Below are 14,481 nucleotides of genomic sequence, written 5' to 3'. Positions count from 1 at the left end.
CGTAATGACGATTCATGGTTCAGGAACTGTTGCTTCCAATAAGCCCAAGCTGTTTAAAGTCCTGTGAAAGTATGTGAAAGCATAATCATATATTCTTGTCAAAGCTTACTAATATGGTCTATGTACGTGGGGCATATGAGCTATGCTGGAAAGATGGCATTGATACTAAATTTGGACGTAAATTTTCTCTGTTATTGCTAAATTTTCTAAACGGATTGTAGCAAATCAGTCAAAGATGAATTTACTATAATCATTTAATAGGCCAGATGCTTGTATCCAATTGCACATGAAGACAAATGCAGTTCTGTACTTTCAGTGCTATGTTTGTATCAAATTACTCCAACATCCAAACATTCAGCCAAGGGCTGATTATGAGAATTGATGATAAATCTTTCAGCCCACAAATTTGTTGGCTTTTCATTGGTACCTCACAAAAATGTTACACTGTGGGCTGATCTTCATGTGCTTCACATCTCTTTATCGAAAAGTTAAGTTCTTTTTGTGTTGTTACATGGGCTAACCTCCGGGGGAGCAGGCAGATGGACGAATTTTTGTAGATGCAAGATAATCATTGTGGATTTTGCAAGTTAAAACAGTGTAGGATTAGTTGAGCCAAGTGTTATATGAAGAGAATGATGTATTTTGGCACTTCCTCTGTGCCTTCTGAGTGGCCCCCAGAGTATCTGAAGACGATCACGATCAAGGAATTAGGTGGTCTATAGCTACGGAATGTCGACTAGCAGCTTGTGTGGGCCTTCCTTGCCTCCATTTGCAACCTACTTTAACGCACTATCCTATCGTCTTGGCATCGCCAGTCTTCTCTCCCCAGCGAGCTGCTTGTGCCTTCTTGCCTCCCACGTCGATTTGCCAGGGCCCGGATTTTGCACGGCCTTCCAAGCTCTCTCATCTCTCTAACTTGTGCGTCTCTATCTTGACAACCTTCCTCACTCGTCTCACCTTACATCAATGCCTTTTGGTACCACGATAATGGGTGCTTATTTTTGAGATTGAAGGGTCGGCAGACATTGACGATACTTAGTTGTCAGGCTTTAAGTTGAATTGATCTGGATCGCCATGGCCGAAATGGTTTTTACTTACTTACAGCAACTCCGATTACGCAGTAGTTATGAAGCCAATGCAGTCAAGAGATCCTCGAGGTGACTCGAGCTCAAGACTCTTAAAGCAATCATGGAGGAGCAGAAGCGAACAATTAGAAGTCGACAAGAAGAAATCACTTGCTTCAATGAGTTAGAAAGTTAGCTAGTACTTGGAAAGTAGGCTCTTGCTTGCTTAGAGAGAAGCAGAGACTGCTAGGCTTAACACCAATCTACAAATTTACAGCAGTCCCACGTGCAGCTGGAGCATGCTTTTAAGGGTCTGCAGGGAAGTAAGAGAGAATCTTTGATACACTATACTAAGGCCCTAAAGTCTGATATTAAACACCTATAGAACATTAGGAAATCATTGATTAGGAAACAAGTGACTCTAGAAGGGGATTAGCTAAAGGAACAAGAGAGATGGTCACAAGTCACCTCATGTTCATTCAATAGGACATGCACATCACAGCCATATAGGTTTGCTATAAAGCGATAAAGAGGATGACTTGGAGATCATGAGGAATTAACCACCTACAACCAAAGCAACTCTTCATTAAATTTTGCATTGTAGTGCCTAGGCCCCTTCAATGGAAACCGAAATATTACAATTGCATGATAGTGGGACTTTGAATAGAACTTGTGTTCTTTCAAGACCTTCCCCTCTTCTCCATTGGCACAATGTCTCTTGCACAAATGGCTCATACTCTAGTTCTTAATCAGCAATGCTCCCTTCATGGAATCCCAGGAGGATCAAAAAATAAAGCAAGCTCATTGCTTATAATTGATTGACCAAAACTGAGCCGTCTTGTTCTAGAGTGATTTGTTGAAATGAGCTTTGATAGCCTCACAATTCAAGGTATTCTTGCATGAAGCTCCAAGCTGCCTCTTCACTTCGATTCCATTGCTATTAAGAGGAGAAAAATGAGAGGAAAAAGACATGCAAGAGTGGAGAAGAAGGTTGTCTTTTGTGATCTCTAACTACACACACTCTTGTATACCATCTGTCTCTTACTCTTTAGGTGAAGATATGGCTACCTCAAGCTTCCCACATGGTGAGGGTATACAAGATGAAGAAGGAAGAAGAGAAGAATGGAGTAGAGGCTTTTATCTCTTGGTCCCTAACTCTTTTTCTCATATATACTCTCTCTCTCTCTCTCAAGCTTTAGCTTTGGTGGAAGCAAGACGATAAAATATGGAAGTAAGAACACACAAATTAGCAATTCATTTTCACATATTATATACATAAGGTTTCCTTTTGGTTGGCTACCCTCAACCTTCTAGTCTCTCTCTTGTCCACTTACATGGCTTGCACGTGAGATATTGGAACGCATGCATGACACTTTCCTACTTTTTTGTGAGCTAAGTTATTGTGCATAAGCGTGTTGGACATTTTAGTTTACTTGTAGGTTCATACAATTTTCGTGGGAGTGAATCCAACACTTAGATTTTGTAATAAGTATTTTTTGCATGCTGTGGTTGTCATATAGACTAGCTCTAAAATATATTGGACTAGTCTCAAGGGTGAAAAATGAATAGAGATACAAATTAAAGGGGGCACTAAGACCTTAAATATATTTGAAAGTTACATTGTTATTTTTTTGGGCCTCCAGTCAATCTCTTCTTGTTATTTTGACTCATTGACCCATACTAATTTTAATTGTTACTTTTTATGAAAGCTTGTGAAATTGATGCTTTCAATAGCTTGTAATACCTTGGGTAATTTTCTTCAAATGTTTGACTTTAACGGTTACTATTTTTGTTTATGGTAAATATCATTTTTAGCAACTACTATTTTTAGTAATTTTCAAATTTAATTAACAAGATAGAAAAGCACTAGAGGAGTAGCAATTAGTCCTTAATCAATTGGTGGTTCTAAAGCCAAAAAACCCCATAGTCATTCTTTATATAAATTAAGGCTTGCTATTTTTAGATAAGGTTTGAGCTTGGATTTCAAAAGCCTATGTGATTAGTTTGACAATGCCAACTGTTAAAAAGACATTTCAAGTGATAATACTTATCAATAGCCCATACACAAGTACTTCAAGGAGGTTAGGAGTGCAATCTATAGATTGGTATCTTGGGATGTATAAGCATATAGATGAGTTGTATAACATTAATGGTGATGCAATACCACAAGCATTGATTCTAAAGTAAGGCATATTAGGAACTTTGTATTGAAAACATCATAAATCCACCTTGCACAAAGCTTCCAATCGTAAGTATTGTAAGATGTTATGGATATCATTACTATGCAATCAAGTGATTCCACGAACAAAGTCTTCACTATGCTACATGAAGCTTCGTAAAGCCAAGAGCCAATATAAGTTACATCAGACAAATCTTTAATACTCCAATATAATTCTATATATTAGAGCATGAATTATTTAAGTATCAATGTGTTTCAAATTCTCATGGTTGCGAAGAAGTCGTTGAGTTAAGGCAATGACTCGCTATCCTAGATAATTCTAGGCCAATCTTGCCTATTTATAGGCTCACTTGTGAGTTGTCAATGATCAATCATTGACTTCTTTTACCTCCCACCTTCTCTCTTCCAGTGTCCTCATTGTAAGTTCCTTCATTACTTGACTAAGTTTTTCTTCTTACCTTTATTCTTTATTACCTTGCTCGCGTGTGTTCTGTTCCACTATCACTCTCACAATAGTCATATTGTTGTAGTCATTCTTTGTTACCTTGTTAGCATGCATCCTATGCCACTACCACTCTCACAATCATCAAGTTGTAGTAGTCATTCTTTATAATCTTGAGCATGGATCTTGTTCCACTGCCACCCTCACAATAGTCATGTTGTTGTAGTCATTCCTTTTTATCTTTGCTAGCATGCATCCTATTCCACTCACATTCTAATGGTAGGTATGTTGCTATAGAAGATATAGGTGAGCTAGGTTAATCCATTTAAATTTTTAAAAAAATCAATAAGGGATTCTTTGAATGGTAGGTAGTTTAAAGTCCTTTAACAAGTCTTGTACAACCAAAAAGGCCATAATTATAGCTATTTATGTACGTTCCTACAATTCTCATTTCTCTTTGAATATACACTATCAAGCAACTTTCTTTTAGGGATTTGTACTCAACACAATATACAATACTAGATGCTTTTAGGTTAAGAAAATATATTTTTCAAGGGGCATCATTGAGAGTGTTTAAAAGATACACAATTCTATTTGAGAATTGCCTTAATATATTCCACAATGAATTTTTGAACACTGCAAATTTTTATTAAAAATACATTGATATGTAAAAAACTCATTCATGTAGGTATTATGACTATTAAATAAAAATTGTCAGCATTTTGAAGTGCTTGAAGTTATATATACAATTTGGAAAAACTAACACCACTTTTATGAGTTTGTTTTCACGCTATATTTTCAAATCAATCAAATGCATTGAAAATGATTAATCAATTCTTCTATCATGGTTCTTCATTTGAAATCAATCGATCTCCTAAGTTTTAATGCATGCTAAAGCTAATATTGGAATCTTGCCAAATTGTGTTTTAGCCACTTTTGTAGCTTTAAGCTAGTTTTTACAAGACATGTTAAAATAACATTGTAATTATCTAGGATGATGAATTCAATTGCACAAGCTAGTGTGGTTGAAAGTTTGATTTATTACAATGGGTGACTCCAAACATTAAATTTTGAGAATTGGTAAGGTCAACCAAGGTTTTGTTCAAAAGAGGTACCACATTAGCAAGGGTTTAGAAACGAATTCATAAGCACTAATAAAAATCAAATCACCTCAACCCTATTAGGGTTTTTTTGAACTCAATTTTGGGCTTTGCAAGAAGTATCAAATCATGTTTTATTATGAAAAATGGTGTCACTATACAATTTCTACAAATAAACTCCAAACTTGTTGGGATTTAGATATCTATAATGTACTTCTCAAGATCTTCCCAATCATATATAAAATGATAGGATAAATATGTTAGGATCAAGAGATGTGTAGAAAAAGTGAGTCAAATTTTTTTATAACAGTAAGCTTTAAAGCTAAAATTAGAGTATCAAAGTTTCCAATATAGCTTAAGAATATTAATTAAAAAAGTTTCAAATATTCAAAAATTTAATTGTGTTCCTTGATAGTTATTTAATGATTTACCATATGATAGGATTTTGATGTAAGATGGATAGGGCTTAATGTGCTCTCCATTTTGCAAGGAGATGATGACATGGAACTTCTTTGAGGGCTCAAAATTGAGTCCCAAAAAACCCTAATGAAGCCCTTTTAGACAAGCTAGGAACATCACCATGATTGGATCAACATGATTGAGTTATCACCATGATCAACTTAGACGGTGGTAGTCACATGATTAACTCGAAAGGTGGTCACTATGGCTAACTCGAAAGGTGGTCATCATGGCTAACTCAAAAGTTGGTTACCACCATGCATGTCTTGAAAGGTGTTGTCACATGAATGACTTGGAAGGTGGTCACCATGGCTAACTTGAAAGGTGGTTACCATCGTGACTGGCTCGAAAGTTGGTCATCACATGATTGACTTGGATGATCATCACCATAGCTAACTCGAAAGGTGGTTACCACCATGACTGACTAGGAAGGTGGTCATTGCATGACTAAATTGGAAGGTAGTCACCACCATGAATTACTCAAAAAAGGTGGTCATCACATGGTTGACTTCGAAGATTGATTGACTCAAAAGGTGATCATTGCATGACTAACTTGGAAGGAGATGATGACATGATACTTCTTAAAGGGCCAAGAATTGAGTCCCAAAAAATCCTAATGAAGCCTCGTTGGGCAAGTTAGGCGCACCATTAGATTTATATCACAACCATTGGATCACCGTAATTGACTCAAAAGGTGGTTACCACAATGATTGACTCAAAATATGGTTACCATAATGAATCGATTGCCATGACTGACTTTGAAGGTGGTTACCACAATGATTGACTTGAAAAGTGGTCATCGCATGTAACTTGGAAGGTGGTCACCATGAATGACTCACAAGGTGATCCACACCACCACTATCAATATAGAAGATGATTCATACCACCATGAATGATCCAAGAACATCTTCATTGAGTCAAATCCTTACCAATGTGTATGTATATATTGCCACCAATGTGTGTGCGCGTGTGTGTGTTACCATCTCCATTGAGTTAGATCCTTCACTAGTGTGTGTGTATACATTAACACCATGAGCGTAAGTCCAAACTACCCCGACTACTAGACATTTAGACACTAGAAGTATTATGGAATTATGATATTTACCAAAGTCCACTATAAAAACAAGATGATTTTAGTTTATTTATTGTGGATTTTGTCTATTTGCCACATGATTCGTGACTTGCTATGCATATGCTTCCTATAACACTAGTTGCACTATGCTTGATAGATAGATGGAAGGATACTAATGTGCTTTGTGTTGTGGTGAGGAGATTATAATATGGAAATATGTGAAATAAATATTTCATGGAAGAGCATTTGAATGCACATATATTAATTTTGGTTGAGTGCTTCATAGTGTGGAATTTTTATACTTTTGTTTGTCTCTTAGCACAAGAAAATTGTAGGCACTTATGTGCAATTTATTTGGATACAATTATTTTATAAGGTCTAGAAATCCTAATTAATATTATTTTGTAAGCCTTAGTTCATGTATATTTGATAGGAGTTAGAAATATTGGAGCAAAAGCATGATGTTCATGCAAGAAAAGCAAAGGACCAAAAAAGGAGATGCTTTTCAATGATATTTCCTAGCCATTGTTTTCCCGATAATTGATGTTCTAGTCTCTATCCATGCCAAAATTCTACAAAAGGACATTGATAAAATCCAATAATTTCTAATGACCTAAATACCTAGAAATAGTTGGAGATTATAGTCCACTTATTTAAGTAGAACAATGAAGATAGTTGCACTATGACTTATATTGAAAAGAGGAGGCTAAACATTGATGTTTTGGCCTTCTAACACATCATAACAGTCACGAAACATCATTCTGCCTGAATACACAATAGTGCTGAAAAGAAACTCCTTGAATAGATTTCTAGCCTTCATCTCCACATAATATTAAGGAAATACATTCAAATGCAGAGCAAACATCATGCTCAGCAACACAAAATTGCTGATCGTTGAACACAACACTGTTTTCGTTCACCATAATCGTCATTGATTGAGTAACATGGAAGAGAATAACATTAACATTCAAGGCACGATAAGAAAATGATAGGATCAAAACATCAGTAGCCAGCCCTGAACGCTGCACATAGTCATATTCCATCCACGATCAAGAATCCACACACAAATACAACTGCCTGACGGTTTTTAACCTGCGCCCTGACTTTTAGATGACACATCATATGAAATATAAAGACTGCTTTACATATGCTAACCCAAAAGACTACTGTCAAGATTGTGGGAGAGAAGGAATGAGTCTCACTTGTAGCTTTCTTGCTTGCACAATGGGGGAATACACACAAGGGTGGAGGCTGAAAATAGTTTTCCTCTTCTTAGTTGTGTAAGCCAAAAGAACTCTCATACAAATAAATAGAAGAACCCTATATATGGGTCTCAAACCAAACTCAACTAACTAAGGTGGCATACTAACTGAGCCACGAACTAGAGTAGATAAGGATAGCTATCATGTAGCTATTATTCATGGGCGGTGTACCAACCGCGTCTGCAAACTGACAAGTCGGTGACATAAATACACAATGGTCACCCTGGCGTATCACGAGTGGAGCTCGATATCTCAACAACTACATGCATAGAAGTACTAATATATGAAATAGTACTAAATAAACGGTGAAATCTGAGCCCTAACACCTGGCACAACCCGGTGGATGACTGGGCCAGTCATGACTCGAACCCACAAGCATATAGCTTAACTGAACATGTAGACTAGATATGATGAAGAACTTACTCAAAGAACACAATTATGCCTTACCAGAGGCCTTGCACCCCTTGACAAGCCGCACTGAGCTATCATGAGTAGAGCCCCTCTAGGATACTCATAATCCTCTTATGCAGTTGCATAATTGATTCTAAGAGTTAGTGAGATGATCACAATATATATCATGAACAAAACAAAACTACATCCAAAGTAACAATTAGTAAGATCTAGGAGTATAGGGAATGATATCCGTGCATGAAAACATTTGACATGACACAATACCAGCATCATGATCAATAGCATAAAAATCTTGATGAAGTGTATTAACCACTTCCTAAATCAGAGAATCATGATCATCAGACCGAAAGTCTCTATGTTGCAACAAAGTAGCTACATGCTCTTCACTTGCTCTTTTTGCATCCACAGTCTTCTCCAATTTTGCAGTGACATCCATACATTTTGCCTCCAATTCTTGGACTTTCAATTTCAAAGCATCTCTCTCATGCATAACATCCTGATAATCTACAGACACAAAGGCATTCTGAAGCATATGATAAGGTTGAGAAATGATGCCCTCAAACTGATCGGCAACCATTTTCCATGCAAGTTTGACATCATTCACCAATGTATTTCGAATATCTTCAAAATCAGATTTCAATATCATTGAAGCATCTACTTCAACCTCAACATTACTCAAGATCTGCTTCTCAACTTCTTTCAATGGCTGATATCTTTCCAACAACATTTGATAATCAACCTGGAGTTGAACATGTTTCCCCATAAAAGACTGCATTTCTACCAAGCATTGATCCTTAAGTTCACTAGTCCATTTTTCAAAAAGTGTAGTAGACATTTTATTTTTATCCAACAGCTACTGCAGATGCATAATTTTACCATTAAGATCCAATTCCAATGCATCATACTCAGATTGCTTGTGCTGCACTGCTGAGTCAAGTCCTCAATTGCCTTTTGCCTGGCAGCCAACTGAACCTCCATATTAGTAATCCGAACAGGAGTCCGGGCATTGCGCTTATCAACATCCTGAAAATACACCATAAGTTTTTGCATAACTCCAACAGCATCAAAAAGACTACCAAAGTGATCATCATGCATCCCAGAACCAGTTGAAACCGAAGGCATTTCGGCTGGATCTTTAGCCAATTGCTGAATACCAATATCATTACAAAGAGGATTCCGAGCATCAAAACTAGCATCTTGCTTCTTCTCCACTGATGTAGACCGACTCCTCAACCATATCTTCCCAATTTTCTGCCTTTTCTTTGCATAAAGATTGCCATCCACTTTAAAAGATCATTCCCATCATTTTGTTTACCAACATGAAGTACATCATTATCACCTACATACTTAGGAGCCCCTTTAACAAATTCAGAAGCAATCTGCTTAGCATATGCCTCATCATATCCAACCTGCTTCAAGTCACTATAAATAGCCTGTTTTGCAGCATCACCATCAAACATATCATGAACATCACTGACATTTTTAATCTCCTGAAAAACATCAATTTTATGATCAACTTCCACTGCATCTTCAGCCAAATAAGCAATATCCATTTTTAGCAAATACTCAGCTGTAAGCTCGGGGTACAAGACCCGTGGATGCTCATACAAACCTACAAGAAAACAACCCATCCGAGACTTTTGAAAAATCTTCTTGATTTTGGAAATCTTGATTTCAGCCTTGAGCCTATCAAACATAAGACCTGCCCAATTCGGCATCCCCAAATGCTCTGCATAATAAAGAATGCCATAAGTATCACGAGCAATACTATCGGTCTTGATAAACATCATAAAACGCTCCATAAACGACCGCAACTGCAATTTCTTGACACCATCAATGCACTTCAGGACATAAACATTCCGAGGTCCAATTGGTTCATCAAAAACATACTGCATCTGATCTTCAGTACACCGATATGCAATCGGATTATCATTCATAGGAAGAGCAAACACTTCACTGACCATAGCAGGAGTTAACTCAAGACGATCTACTACTTTACAATTTGAGTGCCGCAAAATATCCATCTGGATTGAAGCATGCACATTCGATGTCCAGCGATCCCAAGGCAAACGGGCATAATCATACAACCCGATTTTTTTAAACCATAATCGGTGAACCTCCACCTCAACATTCAAATACAAGTTGGAGTCCACGAAGGGAGTACCAACAGCACTAGGACTGGAAAGAGCTGAAGCATTCGACGAAATTACCTCTTCGTGTCCCTGCTGCGCCGGTTTGTAATCATCACTGGGCACATAAGACTCATCATCGTCATCCTCCTGGCAGCCGCGCTTGGTCAGAGACAGCTTCCGGGCTGAAGAGCGATGGGTATGCGTCATGGTAGTGAGAGTTGCAGGGTGAAAATGAAGCAGAAGTGGAGAAGGGGAAAAATCCTCAAAAGAAAACATGCCCTTTTCCATTTGCATGCGAAAGTCCAAGTCCTCGCTCAGTCCACCCTGTTTTGTGCTAAGTGTCACTTCATCGTCATGAGATTTAAACCATTCACACATGTAACTGTTGAGATATCGAGCTCCACTCGTGATACGCCAGGGTGACCGTTGTGTAGTTATGTCACCGACTTGTCAGTTGCAGACGCAGTTGGTACACCGCCCATGAATAATAGCTACATGATAGCTATCCTTATCTACTCTAGTTCGTGGCTCAGTTAGTATGCCACCTTAGTTAGTTGAGTTTGGTTTGAGACCCATATATAGGGTTCTTCTATTTCTTTGTACTTGAGTTCTTTTGGCTTACACAACTAAGAAGAGGAAAACCGTTTTCAGCCTCAACCCTTGTGTGTCTTCCCCCATTGTGCAAGCAAGAAAGCTTCAAGCGAGACTCCTTCCTTCTCTCCCACAATCTTGACATGGTATCAGAGCCTTGTTCGTGGTAAGGAGCTCAAGAAAGCAAGCCAAGCTCGCGGTGTTCTGGTAAGAGGAGCAGTGTTGCTTTCATTTTCTGTTTTGGGAGCAGATCTCTACAGGTAGCACAGCCGGAAAGTGCAGGAGTGTATTGTCTCAGGTTGAGACGCCCTTCGCGGTGAAGCAAGAGGGCAGTATATGCAGCGGGGAAGGGCTTTAGCAATTGGCGACCTTGTTTTTTTTATTTGAGGCCATTTCGGGGCCTGTTTTGGAGGCGGAAGTTTTCTGCACGCACTCAGAAAAAGGCCAAGTTTTATGCTGTGCAGCCACTGTTCTACAGGTCGGTGAATAGTTACTGTAAAAATTGCATTGTATGCTTGTGCGCAGAGACATTGGGAGTTACAGAATCATCCCTATTGCCTGTTGATGCAAAATCGTCACTAGGAAGTGACTGTGTGGTCAAATACCACTTTCGCCAGTTTTGCAGATTTTCCCTTGTGAGGGTGAAGCTGTGGTTTTTGCAGTGACAGAATTTTTTGCAGTCTTCTGTAATGGCATCTGATTCTCTTTCACAGATTGTCACTGAAAAGCTTGACAAGAACAACTTCCAAGCATGGAAGTTTAGAATGACGAATTTCCTTATGGGAAAAGGATATTGAGAATTTGTTGCAGGAAATGAAGAAGAACCAGTTCTTCCTGATGTTCCCAAACAACAGCAAATGCAGGCATTTAAAGCATGGCATGAGAGAGCCAGGAAAGTTATGTATTGGCTATCTATCAGCATTTCAGACTCTATGATTGTGCATATTCAGGATGCAAGTACGCCAAAGGAGGCATGGGATACTTTGTCAAAAATATATAGCACAAATACGCAAGCCAGGAAAATGCAGCTCAAGCAAGAGTTGCACAATGTGCAAAGAGAAAATATGAGCATCAACGACTACCACATGAAGGTGAAGAAGATTGCAGATGCACTTGCTTCCATTGGGTCACCAGTGGAAGATGATGATTTAGTTTCCGTGACCTTGAATGGTCTAGGAAAGGATTATGCACAGTTTCGGACATCCATTTCAGTTCGTGAAAGATTTCCTGATTTTGAGGAGCTGATTGCTCTTCTAATTTCTGAGGAGCAAAGAAATGGTGGTGCATCTTCTTCAGGAGGAACTTCAAAAGAAGTTGTCTTCTACTCAAATGCTGGAAGAGGTAGAGGCAGAGGTAGAGGAGGCCGATATGGAGGCCGTGGTAGAAATCAGAATATGCAGCAAACTCAAGAAAACCAGTCCTATGGAGGAGGACGTGGTAACTCTAGAGGCAGGGGGAGCCAAAGAGGTCATGGTGGATGGCAAAGAGGCCAAAATGCAAACAGTAATGTTGAATGCTACTACTGTGGTAAAATGGGTCATATGGCTAAAGACTGCTATAAAAAGCAGAATGACATCATGAACGGAAAACTGCAACAAGGGAATTATGCATCTTCTAGTAGACAGGGTGATGACAGAAATGAGCACTTGTTTATGGTGCAGCACATGAACAATTCTGTGACAAGTGCAGAAGAAAGCAATGATGTATGGTATGTTGACTCAGGTGTATCAAACCACATGACAGGTCATGCAGAATGGATGGAGGATGCAAGGAAAATGGAAAAACCAGGATTTGTGGAGACTGGTGATGATACTGCACATCCTATTGTGTAGATTGGAAAAATTCCTTTGTCTATGCAGGATGGGAAAAAGAAATACATGTCCGATGTATTTCATGTCCCGAATATCACCAAGAATCTGGTTTCTGTTGGTCAAATGGTTGAGCAAGGCTTGCAGGTCAGATTTAATCCTCATGGATGCTTTGTTGAGGATATGAAAAATAAAGGTCGCTTGATAGCAAAAGGAAAGAAGAAGGGCAGAATGTTTACATTGGATGCAGACATGTCTGAATTGAGTACATCAATGTTTGCACATGGGACCGGTGTAGTTGTAGATATTGATATTTGGCATAAACGCATTGGTCATGTTAATGTACAGCGACTTAAATCAATGCAGGCCCAAAATATTGTTGCAGGTTTGCCGAGATTCAAGGTTGCAGAAATGCACAAGGTATGTGAAGCCTGTCAGTTTGGAAAACAGGCAAGGAAACCATTTCCTAGACATGTTCAAGAGAGTAAGAAGCCATTGGAATTAATCCACTCTGATGTGTGGACAACTAAAGCTGCATCCCTTGGAGGCTGTCATTATTTTGTCAGTTTTATTGATGACTATAGCAGAAAAGTTTGGGTGTATTTTATGAAAAAGAAAAGTGAAGTTTTTGGGCATTTCAAAACTCTTAAAGCGATGGTTGAAAAAGAAACAGGCCTACAGATAAAATGCCTAAGGTCAGATGGAGGGGGAGAGTACCTCTCAAATGAGTTTGCAAGGTTCCTGCAGGAGCATGTCATAAAGCAGCAATATTCATGCAGTCATACCCCACACAAAATGGAATTGCAGAAAGAAAAAACAGGCATATTGGAGAGGTATCTCGTGCCATGCTCAATGAAAAAGACTTGCCAGATTTTTATTGGGCTGAAGCAGTTGCTACAGCAGTCTACATAATGAACAGGACTCCCACTGCAGCAATACATGGAATGACTCCAGAGGAGAGGTATACTGGTAGGAAACCAAATATTTCTCATTTGAAAATTTTTGGTTGCATTGCCTATGTACATGTGCCAGATGAGTTGAGATCCAAGTTGGATCCAAAAGCTGAGAAGTGCATCTTTATTGGTTACTCTCTGCAACAAAAAGGGTATAGATGCTATAACCCTTCTACTCGTAAGTTTACAGTGAGTAGAGATGTTGTTTTTGATGAGATGAGTAGCTGGTATAAACCAGTAAATGTGATTGATGATGTAGATGCACAAAATGGTAATGCTGCACAAAATTCACAGCAGCAGTCACAAAATATTAGTGGACCTAGAGCGTCCTCTAGTAGTGGTTCACATTCTTCACCATGGACAGGCAGATTGAGATCAAGAGAATCTTCTCAAAGTAATGCAGATAGTGGTATGCAGGTATCACGAAAAGGAAAAGAGAAGGTTGATCAGTCCATGTTTGATGTGAATGCAGGTCACTCTTATGTGGATGGTGAATCCAGTGGCTCAGAACAGAGCATTGATGATGAGTTGGGTATTCCTTCTATTGTTACACCTGGAGTAAGGAAGACCAGGGATGTTTTGAGAGCACCTGGGAGTGAACCTACTTTGCGCAGGTCTAGGAGAGCTAGGTATCCTATGGATAGGCTGAAATATGATGGATTTACAGCCATTCACTATGCATATATGGTTAAAGTGATACAGAAACCAGAACCCACTTCTTTTGAGGAAGCCATGGGAAAAGAAAAATGGGAGAAAGCCATGGATGAAGAAATGGATGCCTTGGAAGCAAATGCTACATGGGAATTGGTACCTTTGCCTAAAGGTAAAAATGCAATTGGTTGTAAGTGGGTTTATAAGGTGAAGCACAATGCAGATGGTTCTGTGAATAGATACAAGGCAAGATTAGTAGTCAAGGGGTATGCACAAACATATGGCATTGACTATGAAGAAACATTCAGTCCGGTTGCAAGGATGGCAACCGTAAGAGCAGTCATTGCTATGGCTGCA

Source organism: Lygodium microphyllum, chromosome 3 (assembly GCF_053477565.2).
Source record: "Lygodium microphyllum isolate KBCC chromosome 3, Lygodium_microphyllum_v1.1.10, whole genome shotgun sequence".
Lineage (NCBI taxonomy): Eukaryota > Viridiplantae > Streptophyta > Polypodiopsida > Schizaeales > Lygodiaceae > Lygodium > Lygodium microphyllum.
The sequence above is the reverse complement of the archived record's forward strand: the minus strand, read 5'-3'. Positions refer to the sequence as shown.